The sequence below is a fragment of the Globicephala melas genome, chromosome 14 (genome assembly GCF_963455315.2).
Source record: "Globicephala melas chromosome 14, mGloMel1.2, whole genome shotgun sequence".
Lineage (NCBI taxonomy): Eukaryota > Metazoa > Chordata > Mammalia > Artiodactyla > Delphinidae > Globicephala > Globicephala melas.
In genome coordinates, this window is record NC_083327.1 from 71,707,103 (window position 1) to 71,725,727 (window position 18,625).

Sequence of the window (18,625 nt, forward strand, 5' to 3'; positions counted from 1 at the left end):
AACTTAGGGAATGTTTGCTCTTCTGATACACTCGGAGAGCATTAAGATTCATCTGGGAGCAAGAGAAACCTGAGAAAGAGTCATTGGCCTCGTTTGGGCGGCTGAATGTTTCACGGGAAATCTTGGAATTGCAGTTGGACCCTTGCCACAATTCTGGGGAGACCAAGGGGAATGTGTTCTCTGAATAGCATGACGTGTGTATGTATGCCTGCCACACCTGGGCTGGCCCCATCAAAGAAGGATGCTTGCGAAGCGCTGGGCACTCCCATGTTTCTGGAGTGGCCCACTTAGGTTCTGCACAGAGAAATTCAGTTCTGTGGCCAATGAATTCCTTTGCAGATGTGTTTTTGGCCACAAGAGAAGGCAGACAAGAATACAAATGAGGCCACAGAGCCAGGAAACTGTCACACGGTTGGCAACCAAATGGAGACCAGTGGCAGAATCCAGGAATAGTTGAGAATACGTTCTTCACGGTCAGAATTGTACAAATCCTGGGTTCTTCCGTTACTACTAAGGCCCTGGACAAATTACCCAACTGCTCTGTAGGGATGCGTGATAGATCCTTTCTCACTGGGATGAAGTTCGAATAGGGATGATGGTAATAGGTCCTTTCTCACCAACATGTAGGAAGATTAAGTAACATTTGGTAAAACATTTACCTAGAATCCAGCCTAGAACATAACTAAGTACTTGATGCATGGTGGCTGCTGTTAGTTTTATTCTTACACAGAAAGGACTGCACACACTAATGCCCCAGGTTTTAAATAATACTTCATAAATGTCAGTGCGGCGCTGTGAACCTCAGCTTGTCTGATCAAATCCCAAGCCCTCACTCATAATGGAGAAAGAGCGTGGGGCAAAAAAAAACATGGCTTGAAAATTTCCACTGCGCTTCTGTCTGATTGGGTGGAAAATCACCTGGGAAAGCGCCAGGCTTTTTCTGAAGTGGTTCAGCACCTCAGTAGTTTCTAGCCTCAACTCTCTGTGCCGCACACTGACATCTACCTTTTCCAAAGAATGGGAGTGAAAACCCACTACCGCAGCCATTGTACTGAAACGCATCGAATCCGGTTCCCACTTTTGAAAGAGGCAAAGGAAAATTTCATGAATGCTTAGTAAGTCCTTTGTGTTAATAAGACATTTACACACGCGTGCGTGCACACGCGCGCATGCACACACACACACACACACACACACACACAGTGTTGACTTTGCTTTGCTTGTGAGTAAATTCTAATCTACTGTCCCTGTTTCAGTAACATCACAAGAGAGCATTTTGGATCTGGAAAGGTCTGAGACTGTGTCTAATCCAGTGTCTTCACTTTATAGATGAGCAAAGGCCCAGGATAATGAACTAAATGAGCCCCAGGTGTCCTGCTATCCACTTTAAAGGTGGCTTAAATGTAGCTTTGGGGCAAAGTAATGAGTTTTGATGCCTCAGTGGGGTGGGCAGGCTCATTACAGGGGCATCTTGAACCCTTAGAGAAAGGAGCTCTCTGCACACATGTGTGCACACTTACACACACACACACACACACACACACAGACTCCTTGCTCCCAATTTTGCTTTGTCCTCAAATTTCAGAGAAGGAGCTGAAGTAAACACATCAACAATCAAGGCATTTTTTGAGCAGAATAGATCCATTATTCTTTGGGTGAGCAGATTCCAGATTCTGATTTCTGTTCTTAACTCAGCTTCTTCTCCCTTGGAGAGAGAGAGAGAGAAATGGAGAAAAACCGCAACAAACAATATTATTCCTAACAAGAACTCTTTCACCTTCTTTCTGAGTACCGATGAAAGGCAGCCACCCCACAGGGTAGAGAGGCATTTCCTCAGTGGCCTGTGGTACATTCAGATTAAGCTGGTGGTCAGCACCACGGTGGAGGCACGCAGAAGTGCACTCTCCCCTCATCTGAAGAAGTGCAGGTGCTTGAAGAAGAGTATGAAATTGTTCCCAGCATGCCTTTCTCCCTCAGACTCCAGCCCAGGTGAGGGCTGCGTGATGACAGCAGTGCTTCACCTGCTGGGCAGAGCCAACTCTGGATTGCCCACACCTTGCCCCGCAGTGCAATTTCTCACATCCGACATTCTGACAGGCTATGTTCCATCCTCGGCACTAGAGCAATGGAGACTAGGACACCGTACAGTTCTGGTAATTTCCCTGTAAGTGCTGGGAAGCCAACTGCTTAGTGTTCTTCCAAACAATGAAATTTAAAGTTCCATATTATTCTAATACCACTTATATGTATTGACTTTATTAAGCCATTTCTAGTTACCATTAAAACTTATTGAAAATTCTTGTTACATTGAAGGAGAGAATACTTGTTAAAAAGGAAATTTCTATGGATATTTGCATATTCTTAAATACATTCTTCTTATATGAGTAATAGTGATGTTTACTTAGCATTTACTATGTTCCTTGGCCCAATATTTCATATGATTCTATGAGCCACATGATATTCATAGCCCCATTTTATAGATGAGAAAACTGAGGCTCAGGGGGCTTGAATTATTGACCCAAGGATGATCAGCTTAGAATACTGCTCTGTCGGAAATATCCTGGCAGTCCAGATGTTGGGACTGCACACTCTCACTGCTGAGGGCCCGGGTTCAATCTCTGGTCAGGGAACTAAGATCCCACAAGCCGCGTGCCTCGGCCAAAAAAAAAAAAGAAAAAAAAGAAAAGCATGCTGCTCTGTCAAGCTGTAAAGGTAGCACACTGGGACCTACAGAGCCCAGGTCTCCAGAGTTCTGTACATACAGTGTTCAATGCTCGTTTAGTGGCAGTTTGGAGGAAGGAGGCCAGGGCAAGGGAAAGAAGTGTGCTGAGGACAGGAGTCACCGCGTGGAGGCTCTGACTGCCTCTTGTTTAAAGGATTTGGAAAATTTAGCAAAATATTGAAGACACATTTTTATACTTGTGAAGGCAAAGGTCAAGAGTCAAAGGTGTGCAGCTGTGGAGGGTTAACCTCTGTGTGAGGTTAAGCTAAGGGAAGAAAGGTCTTTAGAGAAGACAATTTCTTTGTTGCTGAATTCTAGCATTTTCATGTGGCCAGCTCTGCTCCTCCAAAAGCAGGAAGAAACTTCTGTTGGTTTTTTGTCTTTTTTTTTTTTTGAATTTTATTTGATTTATTTATTTTTACACAGCACGTTCTTATTAGTTATCTATGTTATACGTATTAGTGTATATATGTCAGTCTCCCAATTCATCCCACTGCCCACTCCCACTGTCCCCCGTTGGTGTCCATACGTTTGTTCTCTACATCTCTGTCTATTTCTGCCCTGCAAACCGGTTCATCTGTACCGTTTTTCTAGATTCCACATATATGCGTTAATATATGATATTTGTTTTTCTCTTTCTGACTTACTTCACTCTGTATGACAGTCTCTAGGTCCATCCGGAAAAGCATACCGATAAGGGCCTGTAACGTGTAATAGGATTCATTCATCAGAGAGGGTAGGACTCTGGGTCCGGGTGTAGCACTGCCCCACGGAGCCGCTGCTGACCTCAGGGAACTACAAAGGAGAGGCCCCGTGGAGAGTCACACCACTGCCGTCACTCGGGAAGCCATTTTCTTCCTTAGTTTGTTTATTTTCCTGAGAAAAGATAATGATAAGACAGTCAGTTATGGATTTATTTATTAAGCAACTTGTATTTGATTGTGACAACAGTTTAAGATGAGAGCACTGATATTTACTTTGAGCTAGGGGTGTCAAATATAGCAGGAAAATAATACAGGATGTCCAGTTAAATTTGAACTTCAGATAGACAATAATTTTTTCATACACATATGCCCCATGCGATATTTATATTTTTGTACCAATTATTGTGCAATTATTTGTATTTTATCTGGTAACCCTATTGAAACATCAATGTAACACAGCAGCACTACCTTCGGTAAAAATTAGTGCATGGCTATAACTTACAAGTTTTAAGGGAAATAGCATTCATTAAAAGAAAATACAATGAATTGCTGACTTGAAAAAAGTTTTACCATAATTTCTTACTTGGCAATTTCCCACTTTAAGTCTATAAATTTGCTCTCAGAGAACCAACAGATAATCATATTTTCTCTCAAGTCAAGATATCATTACGTTATTCATAAATAAAGCATACAGGACATTTTGCAAGCATTTAAAATACTTTGTAGATAAATGTTTGTGTGTTAAAGGAGGGAATTCATTCAATGCATACGACAGATATCCATTGAGCACTCACTGTATCCTAGACATCGTTGAAGGTTTGGGGAGAAATAAGGAAAGGAAAAAAAACAAAACTTCCCTGTCCTCTTGGGTCTTCATTTTAGAGAATGGTTTTATGAGGCTGTGTGAATTTTAGACTATAACCAATCCCAGGAAGCTTAGTGATATTTTGTGGGGCAATATGGTGTTATAAAGATTTCTTTTTCATAATTTAGACTTTAGATATTTATTTTTCAGCATTTATTGGTGCTACAAAAATTATACATCCTGATACCGTTTAAATCCTTTAAGAAGTTCTCAGGATTTTATGCCTGAGAATTATATAAATTTAAGAAGCCTTTGGGGTGAAAGGTCAAACTGAATTGGGGGGGCACAAGAAGCAAGACATTAATTCAGGACGTTATCTTCAGTTACAAATTCTCAACTCTTAAGTAAGAGTAAATTTACAGGGTGCCTGTCCCATCCTCTCCCCATATTTGAATGAGGGTTCTAGGAGCAGGGAATGTTGTCAAGATGTTGGGGAGGAAATGAAACTTTCAGTTCCTAGGGCCTGTTTCCATTGATGCATGGATATCAGTTCAGCAACATATTGTAGTCCTTATTCTACACTTGAGAGGTAGTAGATTGCTTTCGGGTAGAAATGAATTAACTCTTTCCTATGACTACCTTACCATAACACACTGTCAGAAATGATTTAGTAAACTGAATATGGAAGGCTAAAAACCTTAATATAGTTCCAAGAAATAAATTGATTAGTGTGTCCTTTTTTCATTAGTATGATCAGATTCACAAGATGACTTCACGCTAATACTCATTTTCATAACCTATTCACGCTAATACTCATTTTCATAACTCATTTCATAACCTCTCTTGTCTGTCTCAGCAGACTCAAGGTTGGAAGGATGTAAACTGTTATCTAGTCTGACATGCCCGTGTCCATCAGATGCTTATTTTCTCTATAACATCCTCACCAAGTGGTCCAATGCTTTTAGGTACCCTAGAATAAATTTCATAGAATTGTTTAAAAAAAAAAACTCTTTGCCACCCAGAAATAAGATATTCTGTTCCCTTCATGTAGAGCAAGGAAACAAGCTCAGGCCAGAGTTTCAAAAACCTTAAAGCAGTACAAAGTGTTCCCTGTACGTTTTACTTGAGGAAGAAAAATAGCGGATAAACCATTCTTTATTGGTGGCAATAGCAGTTCTATATCTAAAACCTAACTAACGTTCTGTACCTAAATAGCATCTGTATCTAAAAACAACTAACATAATGGTTATTATGCACCAAACACGCTACTAAGCCATTTTCATGTCATTTCTTGTTTAATGAAAAAAGCCATCATTTAATTTTCACAAGAACCTTAAGATAACATCTTATGTTCTTGGTTAATAATGATGATCAGAGTGAGAGTTGGAGAAGTTAAGTATCTGCCTACCATTTTAACATGAGAGGGGACCTTTGGAATCGTAGAATCCAGTCTTCTAGTTTTCTAGGATTTGCCATGATATTTGTGTCATAAAGTGAGAGTGGGAAACCTTAGATCCATGGTGCTCTGATTTCATACAGCCTTATTCTCAAAGTCACATGGTATGTCCCCATGCTGCAAAAATAGTCTATACCTATGTATATCTACATATCTATATCTTTCTATATATCTAGTAACAAATGATTGAAATTATTCTTCTCCCGGTTTGACCATGGATAAGGTAAAGGAGATGAAAATGTGTTTGATTCCAGGCACCTCTGTACTTTAAACTTGATTAAAAAATAAAAACATGACTCATCCAACAGCAGCAGAGTACACATTCATCTCAGCACAAGTGGAACGTTCTCTAGGATGGGCCATATGCTAATCCATAAAACAAGACTCAATATAAAAGGATTGAAATCATACGAAGTATGTTTCCTGACGTTATGGAAATATATTAACAGAAGGAAATGTAAATTCACAAATATAGGAAAATTAAACAATACACTCTTAAATAATGAATGGATCAAAGAAGAAATTGCAAGGAAAATTAGAAGATGGGGGCTTCCCTGGTGGCGCAGTGGTTGAGAGTCCGCCTGCCGATGCAGGGGACGCGGGTTTGTGCCCCGGTCCGGGAGGATACCACATGCCGCGGAGCGGCTGGGCCTGTGAGCCATGGCTGCTGAGCCTGCACATCTGGAGCCTGCGTGTCCGGAGCCTGTGCTCCAGAACGGGAGAGTCCACAACAATCAGAGGCCCGCGTACTGCAAAAAAAAAAAAAAATTAGAAGATGTTTTGAGATGAAATCAAAGAAGAGTACAGCATATCAAAATTTATGGGATGAAACTAAAGCAGTGATTAGAGGGCAATGTATAGCTCTAAGATGCCTATATTAAAAAAGAAGAGGGCTTCCCTGGTGGCGCAGTGGTTGAGAGTCCGCCTGCCGATGCAGGGGACGTGGGTTCGCGCCCCGGTCCGGGAAGATCCCACATGCTGTGGAGCGGCTGGGCCCGTGAGCCATGGCCGCTGGGGCTGCGCATCCGGAGCCTGTGCTCCACGACAGGAGAGGCCACAACAGAGAGAGGCCCGCGTACCACAAAAAAAAAAAAAAAAAAATGTAGTTTTTTTCTATTCACAGGGAATAGAAATCAAAACCACGTTGAGATACCACGTCACACCCACTAGGATGCTTATAGACAAAAAGAGACACTATAACAAGAGTTGATGAAGATGTAGAAAAATTGGAACCCTTGTTCATTACTGGTAAGAATTTAAGCTGGTATAGCTGCTTTAGAAAAACAGTTTGGGAGTTCCTCAAAGTTAAACAGAATTATCATATGACTCAGCAGTATCACTCTTAGGGATATACCCAGGAGAAATGAAAACACATGTGCACACAAAAACTTGTATACGAATGTTCAGAGCAACATTATTTATTTTTAAAAAATGGAAAAAGCGCAAGTATACATCAACTGATGAATGAAGAAATAATATGACTCTTGAAAACATTTTGCTAAGTGAAAGAATTCAGTCACAATACACCACATATTGTATGATTCCATTTATATAAAATATTCTCAATTTGCATATTTATAGAGACATAAAATAGATAAGTGGTGCTTCGAGCTTGAAGTGAGGCTTGGAGGGAGGGAATGAGAATTGCCTACTAATAGGTACGAAGTTTCTTTTCAAGGGCATGAAAATGTTCTAAAATCAGGCTGTGGTGATGGTTGTACAACCCTGGGAATGTGCTCACATGCAATAAATTGTACACTTTAAATGGGCGAATTATATTTTAATGTGAATTATATCTCAAAAAAGCTGTTTTAAAAAATAGGACATAGCATCCTGCTTTGTTCCCTCCTAAATCTACCAGTACTCGTACTATCCCTCAAATCTTTTCAATAATTTTATTATTGGGAATTCCCTGGCGGTCCAGTGGTGAGGACTTTGTGTTTTCACTGCCTTGGGCCCAGGTTCAATCCCTGGTCGGGGAACTAAGATGCCACGGGCTGCACAGCATGGCCAAAAATATATATATATATTATTGCTCTTTCAAGACCTAGCTTTAAAAATTCACAACTTCTAGAAAACTTTCTTAAAATAACTCCTATGTTCTATACTAATCAGTTTCTTCAGAATGTAGTCAGCTGTTTAACCCCTGCTCATATGCTTTTGGTGATTGTTTTAGAGTCATATTCTCATTGACATTCCTGAGCTGAGACTAATTTCCCCAAGTCCTCTATCTTCATTACTTTCTGCTACAGGGTTACCTGGGAAAGCTGATGATTCTATTTGTTCCCGAGTTTACAGTCGGGAGCTCACCAAAGCTCACTCTCAATCCGAGGAAGCTTTGACCTTGATCTCTATTTCAGAGGGCCCAGGCGGTAGACAGCAGGCTGACTCAAAGGGTTTGATGAGAGTTGAATGAAGTGCTATTTCACAGAAGTGTGGCCAGGATTAAAGAACAAGGGATAGTATGGGACTTCCCCGGTGATCCAGTGGGTAAGACTCCGCGCTCCCAATGCAGGGGGCCCAGGTTCCATCCCTGGTCGGGGAACTAGATCCCACATGCCACAACTAAGAGTCCGCATGCCACAACTAAAGATCCCGTGTGCCGCAGTGAAGATCCCACGAGCTGCAACTAAGACCTGGTGCAGCCAAAATAACTAAAGAACCAGGGATGGTGAAGCACCAGACACTAGCAACTGCAGGAAGCCTGTACCACCTTGGAGCCTGAAGGGAAAATTGGGAAAACAGTTGTTAAATCAAGAACCATAACCCTGGAAATGGGCTCACCTCTGCTGAGTTCCAAGCTTAGAGGAAGGTAGCAACTGTTAAAACCCTGGCAGGAGTTGGCACTGTTAGACATTGATAGACACCCTACCCTACCTCTCTCTCCTTACACTCTCCTATCCTACACCATTGACCCAACCCAAAGGAAGCCAGAGGACCAGGACTCAGGCCACCATCAATAGATATCAGCCTCCCAGGAGAAAGATGGCAAAGGAGGCAGAGATGGATCTAGAGGAGCTGATGGTCACTAGTCTCTAAGCACCAAGGTTCCAGCCTCTAACTGGGTTCTAGGAAGCCTCTCCTTGGTTGTCAAGGAACATCACAGCTTCCACTTCTCTGTTGCTTGTGCTGCGCTCTGCTTTGTACTTTGCGGCCCTTTCAAAATCAGCTGTTATTTCAGCCCCCAATAGGTATCTCCAGGAGAGGGGGTTTCTTTGATCTTGTTGACACAGGAGGGCTGTCTCTCCACACTAGTATTTACAGCCCTTCCTTGGGTTTACAGAGTAATCTTTTCCTTCAGTTTTCACGGCCTCTTTCCCTTACCTGGGAACACAGACAGGTCCCCTCAGGGCTGAACCAGGGGCAGATTTCCTTCCCCACCCCTCCATTCCCCCTGAGAGCGAGGCCATGGAACGCATCACCCAGCAGCCCCCTCAGGACCACTTCTTCCAGCTGACAATCATTGTGTGTCCCAAGCCGAGATATAAGTCTTTTTGCACTCTCACATCCAGGGAGAATTCCTTATTGGCCGTTTTATATTTTCTTTAATTGACACTGGGGCAACAGTGGGAGGGAGTTGCTACAAGAGGAGCCTTAATATTTTAGGAAAATGGATTATTGTGTTTTGCTTGTAATATAGTGGTGACCACAGGGGCTGATACCAAGTCACATAGGACGTTTTGCCCCTACAGATAATACCGCCTGATGGTAGTGCCTTCGTAGTTCTTTTGTCATTATCTTGCAATATGTATTGGCTTAATTTACACTCAGACCTAAGGGGTTCTCTTGTATTGTCACCCCCTACAGAGTACCAGAACTTTTTTACAGGCTTATTTTAACAATTTAAGGACTTATCTTACTTCTGAGTTTGCAACTATGGTCCAAATCCTTGAGGCTGCCAAAACTCTGACCTCTGTAAAAGTAAAACATTGTTGGCTTCACTGTTTTTTCTTTTTCTTTTACTATGGAATCATTCAGTAGTTAGTGAATTCTGAAGCTTCCATCATGTGTCAAGTTTAGAGGAGCAGAGGTAGGAAATGTTATCCAAGCCAATGTGGATGCAGTGGTTCTCAAATTGTAGTTCCTGGGGCTTCCCTGGTGGCGCAGTGGTTGAGAGTCTGCCTGCCGATGCAGGGGACGCGGGTTCGTGCCCTGGTCCGGGAAGATCCCACATGCCGCGGAGAGGCTGGGCCCGTGAGCCATGGCCGCTGGGGCTGCGCGTCCAGAGCCTGTGCTCCACAATGGGAGAGGCCACAACAGAGAAAGGCCCGCGTACCACAAAAAAAAAAAAAAAAAAAAATGTAGTTCTTGAACCTGAAGCATCAGCGCCAGCTGGGAACTTGCTAGAAATGCAAGTTCTCAGGCCCAGCCCTGGCCCTCTGGGAACCCTCCAGAAGGTTCTGATGCAGGGTAAAGTTTAAGACCCACTGGTCTGGTGTACCAAGGGAGGACAGGATTATGTGTTAGTCTGGGTTCTCTTCACTGTCTAGATAATGGACTTCACCATTGAAAGGAGCCTTTGAATGAGCATCACCATACCCCTGCCTCGTTGCTTTTGTTTTGCTGTCCAAAAAGAAGGCCACGTGAGGCTGGTCTGAGGTCATTCAGTGGCATCACAAGTAGTTAGCCCACTGAGTCTCAGAAGCCAGCTGTGCCCAAGGATTGGGAGAACGTCATCCTGGCCACAGGACTTGGTCAGTACCTCTGGGAATCAACTTTGTGCGATGTGCTCAGTAGATATGTGCGCGATGACCCGACCTCGGTGTTTTTAAGCACATGTGGTGACAGTGCCTCTTAGTTATCCTTGGGTGCGCCAGAGAACTGGCCACTTGCCACATTCTGAGCACAGCCCTCAAAGGCAACTGGAGAGGAAGCTGAGAGCCCTGTCCTAAAAGATCTTACAGTATACCAAGCTGTCAAACCCATTAAAAAATGACATCTTCCTGGAAGAGGATATGTGTAAACCAGGTTCCACGGCTGCCCCAATATTTTCATGCATCCTATTGTATTTACTGCCCTTCCACCCCCTGCTGATTCTCAGGTTTCAGAGGAGGGTGTATGATTTGTCCTGAGAATCCAGCCCTACCAGAATGGCCTGTCATCTTCCTCATGTTGCTAATGGGCAGCTGATTTTTTTTTTTTTTTTTTTTGCGGTACGCAGGCCTCTCACTGTTGTGGCCCCTCCCGTTGCGGAGCACAGGCTCCGGTCGCGCAGGCTCAGCGGCCATGGCTCACGGGCCCAGCCTCTCCGCGGCATGTGGGATCTTCCCAGACCGGGGCACGAACCCGTGTCCCCTGCATCGGCAGGCGGACTCCCAACCACTGCGCCACCAGGGAAGCCCCCACCTGCTTTTTTAATTAGGTTATTAATTTTTTTGCTCAGCCTCTTAGTCAGCTTAACTTGGCTTTATCTTGTTTTGGTGGAAAGCAAATTACTTGGCTGGTAGAATTTGATTTAACTGGTCACTTCGCTCAGGGTTTGACGACTTTTCCATTAATGTTTATTCAGCAAATATATTTTATGTAATTTTCCCTGAAATAACCCAGCTGACTCTGAATGTTCAAGATGTGCAGAGCCCTGAAAAGGAGCTGTGATCCCGGAATCTCTATGATAATACAAGGATAGAGATCATGGAAGAGACACAGCCTGAAGCCTTGGAGATTTAGCCTGGGGAAACAAGATGTGCAGCCAACCACACACAACGCCCTATCTTTTTCTCTCGGTTCCTAATCTCTAAGTCTCTCTATATTTCTCTCTCTCTCTCTAGTGTCTCATGTGTGTTTGTGTGTGTGCACATATGCACATACGCATGTGTATGTGCATTGCACCTTGTATAAGATATAATAATGGCATCTTACCACAGTTTTTTAAAAAATGGTAAAAAAAAAGAGCAAAAATGCATAATAATGGCTAACAATATTGCATGTCTGAAAACTTACTCTGTAATGGGCCCTAGGGAAAAATCCTTGCTTGTGTTATATCAGTGTTTACCAGAAACTTGAGAGCTTTTTTTTAGATAGTTTCTGCTTTTCTTTCTTGCTCTCCAGTTTTTCATATCAGAAAATGGGGACTTCCCTGGTGGTCCGGTGGTTAAGACTCTGTTCTTCCACTGCAGGGGGCACGGGTTCAATCCCTGGTCGGGGAACTAATTTTCCACATGCCATGTAGCACAGCCTAAAAAAATGAAAAAAAAAAAGAAAATGGAATCATTCCTTTTCAGCCTGTGAGCATCTCTTCCTCTATGTGGCCCCACCAGAAATGATTTGGTGTTTGTAATTATGCTGTCTTGGGAAAGGTGGAATATTGAATAAGAACTGAAGGTTATTATAATAAAAATGAGTGATGGGGTAAAAATGCAAAATCTTCTCAGGTGGACTGGGCAAGACCCTCTTGCCTTTTCGGTGGCAAAGGCCAAGCAATGGTCTGTTGGTCTTGCCCTCTGTGAGTTACAGAATGGCCTTTGCTTATAAATCCATGGAGCTGAAGATCATGCAGAGGACTTGCCACACTCGCTTATTTACTCTAGGATCAGACACAAGATGTCAGTTAATCTCTGTTATACTACGGTTGCATATTTCCTTCCTCCACCCACTAGTTCTGGCCCCCAAATTGCTTCTGAACTAGCCCTGCCTGTTGGCCAGAAGAGACTGGCAAATGACCATTCCTCAGGACAGCCCAGAGCTTGTATATCAGGCTGGAATGCTGTCAGAAGAAATGTAATTATCGTCCTGCCATGGGTAGACTGAGACCCATGTTAATATGAGGAAAAGACTAGTTCCTCCATCCTTGTAGTAAAAGGCTTAGGGTATGGAGGTCAGTTGTAAATATTGGACAGGTGACCTTTGCCTGCCTGCTGGGTGGGTCAGAGCTCTAAACACACAGGCAACATGTATGAGGATACTGTTTCTTTCTTGGGCAAGAGAGAACAAGGACTGGCCCGTTTTGAGTGATTATTATTCTATCCTCCATCTAAAGAGTCAGTCCAGGGGTAATTAGTGAGGGTTTGCTATGTTCAAGGCACTCTGCTATGAGGGATATAGTGAATTCTGTCAAAGAGCTTATGATCCAGCAGAAGATTAAAGAAATACATAAACATAGAGCAAGGATTTACATAGAACTTGACCTCTAGAAGCAGAGAAACTACAGTTCAAATTTCTGCTCGTTCTCATAAATGGTGCTATAACAGCTGGAAATCCATAAGTGAAAGAAAAAGAGAACCTAGAGCCATACATCATGTATTATGTAAAGGTTAACTCAAAATAGATCATAGATCAAAATGTAAAAATTTAAACCTAGGAAATTTTCCAAAGGAAAGCATAGGAGAAATGTTTTGTGGCTCTTCTAGGCAAAGATTCCTTAGATAAAACAGTAAGATCCAGAAAAGAAAAAATGGATAAGTTGGACTTAATCAAATGTAAAAATTCTTTTTGAAAGACATTATAAAATAAAAAGACAACCACAGACTGAGAAAATATTTGCAAAGCACATATCGGATAAAGGACTTGTATCCAGAATATATATTCAGATATCTTAAAAGTCAGTAATAGGATAACAGCCCAATTTTTCAATGGGCAAAATATTGAACAGAGCACATGAAAAGGTATTCAACACCACTCATCATTAGAGAAATGCAAATGAAAACCACAGTGAGATACCCCTAGATACCTATTAGAATGACTTTAAAAAATAAACCAAAAGCAAAAAAAAAACTGTTGACACCAAGTGCTGGCAAGGCTGTGGAGCAAAGGAAACTCTCACACATTACTTACTGGCATGCAAGATGGTACAGCTACTTCTGAAAAATATTTTGGCAATTTCTTATAAAATTAAATACACACTTACCCCATGGCCGAACAGTCCCACCCCTGGGTATTCACCCAAGTGAAATGAAAACCTATGTTCACACAACACCTGTCCACGAATGTTTATAAATGGTTTTGTTCATAATCAACAAAAACTGGGACATACCCAAGCATGCTTCAGCTGGTTAATGAGTAAACTGGGGTACATCCATACAATAGAATACCACTCAGCAATAAAAAGGAACAAACTACTGATACTCACAGTAACATGGATGAATCACAAATGCTTCACAGACTTCAAATGCTAAGTGAAAGGAGCCAGCCTCAGTAGGCTACATGCTGTATAACTCCACTTATGTGACTTTCTGAAAAAGGCAAGCTGGAAGGGACAGAGATCACATCAGTGTTTCCCAGAGCCGGGGAGTGGGGAAAGGAGTTCATGGCTTCAGTCCATGAGGGGATTCTTTGGGGTGGTGTAACTGTCCCCTATCTTGATTGTGGTGGTAGTTACATGACTGTAACACAGCACCGTGCAGTAAAAGGTATGAAATTTATCGTATATAAATTATGCCTCGATAAACCTGACTTGGAAGAAAAAGAAGAAATACTAACAACAGTACTTAGTTGTCAAAAACTATGAAGGTGATGTTAAAATAAAACAAAACTCCACTGTGGCACTTAAGCTGAGTAAGTGACCTTCGGCAAGTTTCTTAACCTTTGTAAGTATCCATTTCTTCATCTTTAAAATGAGAAGAAATAGTAGCACTGCATACAAAATATGTTCTAAGAACTGAATAACTCATGAAATAAAATTTGCTAGTTTATTCACCATTTAGTCTGTACCAGGTTTTGGAAATGGCTTATCTAAGTCAGTTCTAAAAACCTCAGGGAATAGATTCTATCATTAATATGCTGAGAACAGTGCCTGGCGTATAGGAAGTACTCCACAGGTGCTGACTTTGTTTTACTCTTCACTGAGAATCTCTTATGTCCAGGTACTGTGCTAGGCACTAAGAATAACAAAAGGAAAAGACCGTGGAGTCCCTGCCCTTAGGCAGCTCACAGTGAAGAGACAAGGAAGCAAATTAACAATTAAAATGCTGTTTACTGGACTTGCCGTGGTGATCATTACATAATGTATTTTTAGGATCACTATGTTGTACACCTAAAACTAACATTATATTATATATATCAACTATACTTCAATTTTTTAAAAAAGAAGATAAGGGCTTCCCTGGTGTTGCAGTGGTTGAGAGTCCACCTGCCAATGCAGGGTACACGGGTTCGTGCCCCGGTCCGGGAAGATCCCACATGTCGCAGAGTGGCTGGGCCCGTGAGCCATGGCCGCTGAGCCTGCGTGTCCGGAGCCTGTGCTCCGCAACGGGAGAGGCCACAACAGTGAGAGGCCCGTGTACTGCAAAAAAAAAAGTAGAGAATCTTTAAAAAGTAGTAAGATAAAAGTAAATGCAGTGTGTGAAGTGCTGTGAGAGTGGGATTTGCAGGATACTTCTCTGGGATCATGGAGGAGGAGGAAGAGACTCTTGCTGGGGAGATGGTGGTACTGCAGAAATCCTTCTCAGGGGAGGTGGCATCTGATTATGTCTTGAAGGACAGGTTGAGTGTCAGCAGACAGAGATCCAGGGCGTGTGGAGTGACTGAGGAGAGACACACTCCAAATGATAACCAGACCTCCCCCTCCCCCCCGAAAAAAAAAACAGATCATGGGAATTAGTGGCAGAGAAAGGGGATACCATCTGAGCCAAACCCCAAAGTTGGACTTAGATATTGTAGGGAAACTATGTGAGCAGAGGCTGGATGGAAGCTCACGTAAGCTGACATGATATCCTGATTCTGACATACTCTCCTACTGTCCAGATCTTTGGAAAAGAGCTTTGATGATCTCTATATTCATTCCAGTGTCTTAGATTCACCCTGACTGAGAAAATTCACCTTTAGCTCCAATTTAAGACCACTTGGCTTCAGTTTTTCTTCGTGCTTATTTGTGAATGCATGTGGAGGATGGTTCGAGGGTAACTTAGCCTCTGCTAATTTTTTCTACTATTTGAGGTATGGCACACGTTTCACAATGTCCTGTGATTCTCGAGCCTTGGTATTTAAATACAACTAACACTCTTCTGTGTGCAAAATACCACTGCAAAACTATTCAAAAGATTTCTGGCAAAACAGTGGAGTAGAAGGTGGAAGTGGAGGGAGAATATTGAATGAAGTGGCTCTTTGTCAATATAAATATACAAACCTGGGCTTCCCTGGTGGCGCAGTGGTTAAGAATCCGCCTGCCAGTGCAGGGGACACGGGTTCGAGCCCTGGTCCAGGAAGATCCCACATGCCACGGAGCAGCTAAGCCCGTGCACCACAACTACTGAGCCTGCGCTCTAGAGCCTGCGAGCCACAACTACTGAGCCCGCAAGCCACAACTGCTGAGCCCGTGCGCCTAGAGCCCGTGCTCCTCAACAAGAGAAGCCACTGCAGTGAGAAGCCCACGTGCAGCAACGAAAACCCAATGCTGCCAAAAATAAAAAAAATAAAATAATAATTCAAAAAAATTTTTTAAATATATACAAACTTGTGTCAAGTCTCTTTACCCTTTTACTGTCCCACAGCCCCTCAACAGGTCGCATGAGCTCATCAACATTTGTGAGTAGATGCGATGTTATTTTAATGTTGCTTCTAATTGACAAGGACCTTGGTGGTTGTGTGCGTGAGGCTGCATGCCTGGTGTAGCGTGGGCAGTGGAATTAGAAACTGCTACCTGCTCCTTCTGGCAGAAGAGCAAGAGCTGTAATTGTGGTAACTGGCTAGAACACATTGTGTTAACTCATAATCAAAGGCCTTATTTTGCTGGTTTTATTTCCCTTAACTTGCCAGTCCTTCCCTCCCCCTTGCAGAGCTCTGAATTTTGGGCAACTTGAACAAGGAAACCTTGTTTCTCTGAAAATTACCTTTAGCATAAGCTCAGTGTTTTCCTGTCCAGATTTTCATAAGCAGTTTGGGTTGCATTAAATTTACACCAGTAATGAGCTTGTGCTTCTCAGAAAAGGTCCAAAGAGGAAGTGAAAAGAGCTGGGAAGTAGCTCAAGCAGTCCTTGGACTCTACCAGGTATTCTAATCAGAGGATAAACAACACGGAGTCGGAAGTTCTGTCCCCGAGCAGCCAGAATTTTTGCAATTCTCATTTCATAAGCTGTATGGTGAGTAGACGCAGCCCCACTTCCTATAGTGAACACAGACAACGCCAAGACTGCAGCCACATACACTGCCTCACTCAGTGGCACCCCTGAGGACTCTGCCTACTAATGAGAATACTTTTGTTTATACAAAGCAAAGCAGAAAACACTCACTTGATCAGTTTAGGAACCGTCTTTTAAATTGTATGGGTTCCCTTCAATCATTCAGCTTCTTGGAAGAAAACAAATCCCAATTATTAATCATATCCTATTAGATCAGCCTTGAAAACAATTTGTATGATAATGAGGAGTTTACTGAGCCTGATGAGTGTATTATTTTGTGCCTGAGTCTAGGGGTTATTTCTAAGACATTCATGGTCATTTCCCTCTAATCAATGGCATACGTTTTCATTTTAGGCCCTTGAACCAATTTTGGAAATAGATGTCTATGGAGAGAGGATGGAGTTAGAATAACTTATTCTCTCCTAAGCCCCAAGTCTACTCATGAAAAATAGTGTACATGGTTTTTGGGTTTTTTTTTTAACATCTTTATTGGAGTATAATTGCTTTACAATGGTGTGTTAGTTTCTGCTGTATAACAAAGTGAATCAGCTATACATATACATATATCTCCACATCTCCTCCCTCTTGCGTCTCCCTCCCACCCTCCTGTACACATGTTTTTTAAAAGCAGCTATTTATCATTAGTACTAAACAGAATTGAAATAAAATTTTAATAGCCACTATTCTCATTTATTCAGTGCTCCCTTTAAGCCAGGTAGATATTGTATTAACTGCTTTTCCACATAATAATAATAAAAGTAGCTAATATATTTTTATTGATCATCTACTATGTGCCACTCATAGCATCAGATTCTTTGCAAACTATCTCATTTATTCTTCTTATCAACACTATGTCATAGACACTTTCATTAACCCCATTTTGTAATTGAAGAAATTGAGGCTGGTTTAAGGTTGAACTTAAATAGTCAAAGTCTGTGTGCTCAATCACCACCTTAGATCCTTTGATGAATCCTTAAATAGACGGATTTTGTTTGTTTGTTTCTGATGCAAGTTATCCCAGTGATTGGTCAGTTTTATATAAATTCAAAATATTTTAAGTTGAAAGGATTTTCTTACCTTGGTGGTAGGAGCTTTCTTAGCCTGTCAAAAATCTCAGAGAAAGAATCGCCTGCCACACCCCTGAACACTTCTGCCTTTGAGAATCCTTGCGCTGTAGCCCCACAGACTCTTCCCCCGCTCACAACTCTGAGGATACAGTAATGCTTTTGTTCACCAATTTCCTGGCACATCAGTGTTTTCAAACTAGAATCAAAACAGAGTCCGAACTTTACTGCTGCCTAGCTTGGTTTAAACCTCATTATTTTTCCAAGACATTTACTTAAAATATAATATTACTGGAGTCGGATCACTGTGTTTACTATTTAACGTCAAGTTTTGCTCTTATCTAGGTTTTTCCAGTTGGAAGCAGCTTCCCTGGTCTTCCCTCTGTTTCTCCCCTTTTAGATGGGAGAGGCTGAGTGGAAACCCACCAGCTTTCCCAGCGGAGGCAGTGGGGGGAGAGACCAGCTTCTTTATTTTTAATTCACTGAATATGAAGGGAGCCGCTCTGTAGCTGTTTTCAGTCTAGACAGGATATGATGATAATAGCACAAATAAAAGTTCATGTATTCCAGCCAGGGACAAATTAAGTGGGTGCAGGGCATAGATATATGTCATGCTGTTAGTGACATGGAGCAGTACACAGCCCACTTCGGGGCATGGCGCCAGATTAATTGGCTTGCCCAGAATGCATCTGTGATTAGAAGAAAGCTCGCAGGAAATGCTGGGCAGTGTGCATTTGGACTCTCAGTTTTTCATCTCATAGGCACTGAAAGTTAGACATTTTATTTTACAGACCACGAAAGTGAGTGGTGTTTGACACCATGG

General features: G+C 42.2%; 1 protein-coding gene and 1 long non-coding RNA gene across 6 annotated transcripts in view; one reads left to right on the top strand and one right to left on the bottom strand.

The window, feature by feature from the left end:
* SASH1 (SAM and SH3 domain containing 1) overlaps positions 1–18,625 on the top strand; it is a 322,353-nt gene that overhangs the window by 98,685 nt on the left and 205,043 nt on the right. The window lies entirely within an intron of this gene.
* Positions 1,580–17,888, bottom strand: LOC115851347 (uncharacterized). Of its 4 annotated transcripts, XR_009558748.1 has the most exons (6): positions 17,816–17,888; positions 13,753–14,904; positions 11,628–11,862; positions 3,509–6,436; positions 3,370–3,423; positions 1,580–1,705 (listed from the first exon to the last, which is right to left on the bottom strand). It is a non-coding gene; the product is annotated as an uncharacterized lncRNA (long non-coding RNA). The 4 variants fall into 4 exon arrangements; XR_004038741.2 differs by having other exon boundaries at positions 3,370–6,436; XR_009558747.1 differs by lacking the exon at positions 1,580–1,705 and having other exon boundaries at positions 3,154–3,423.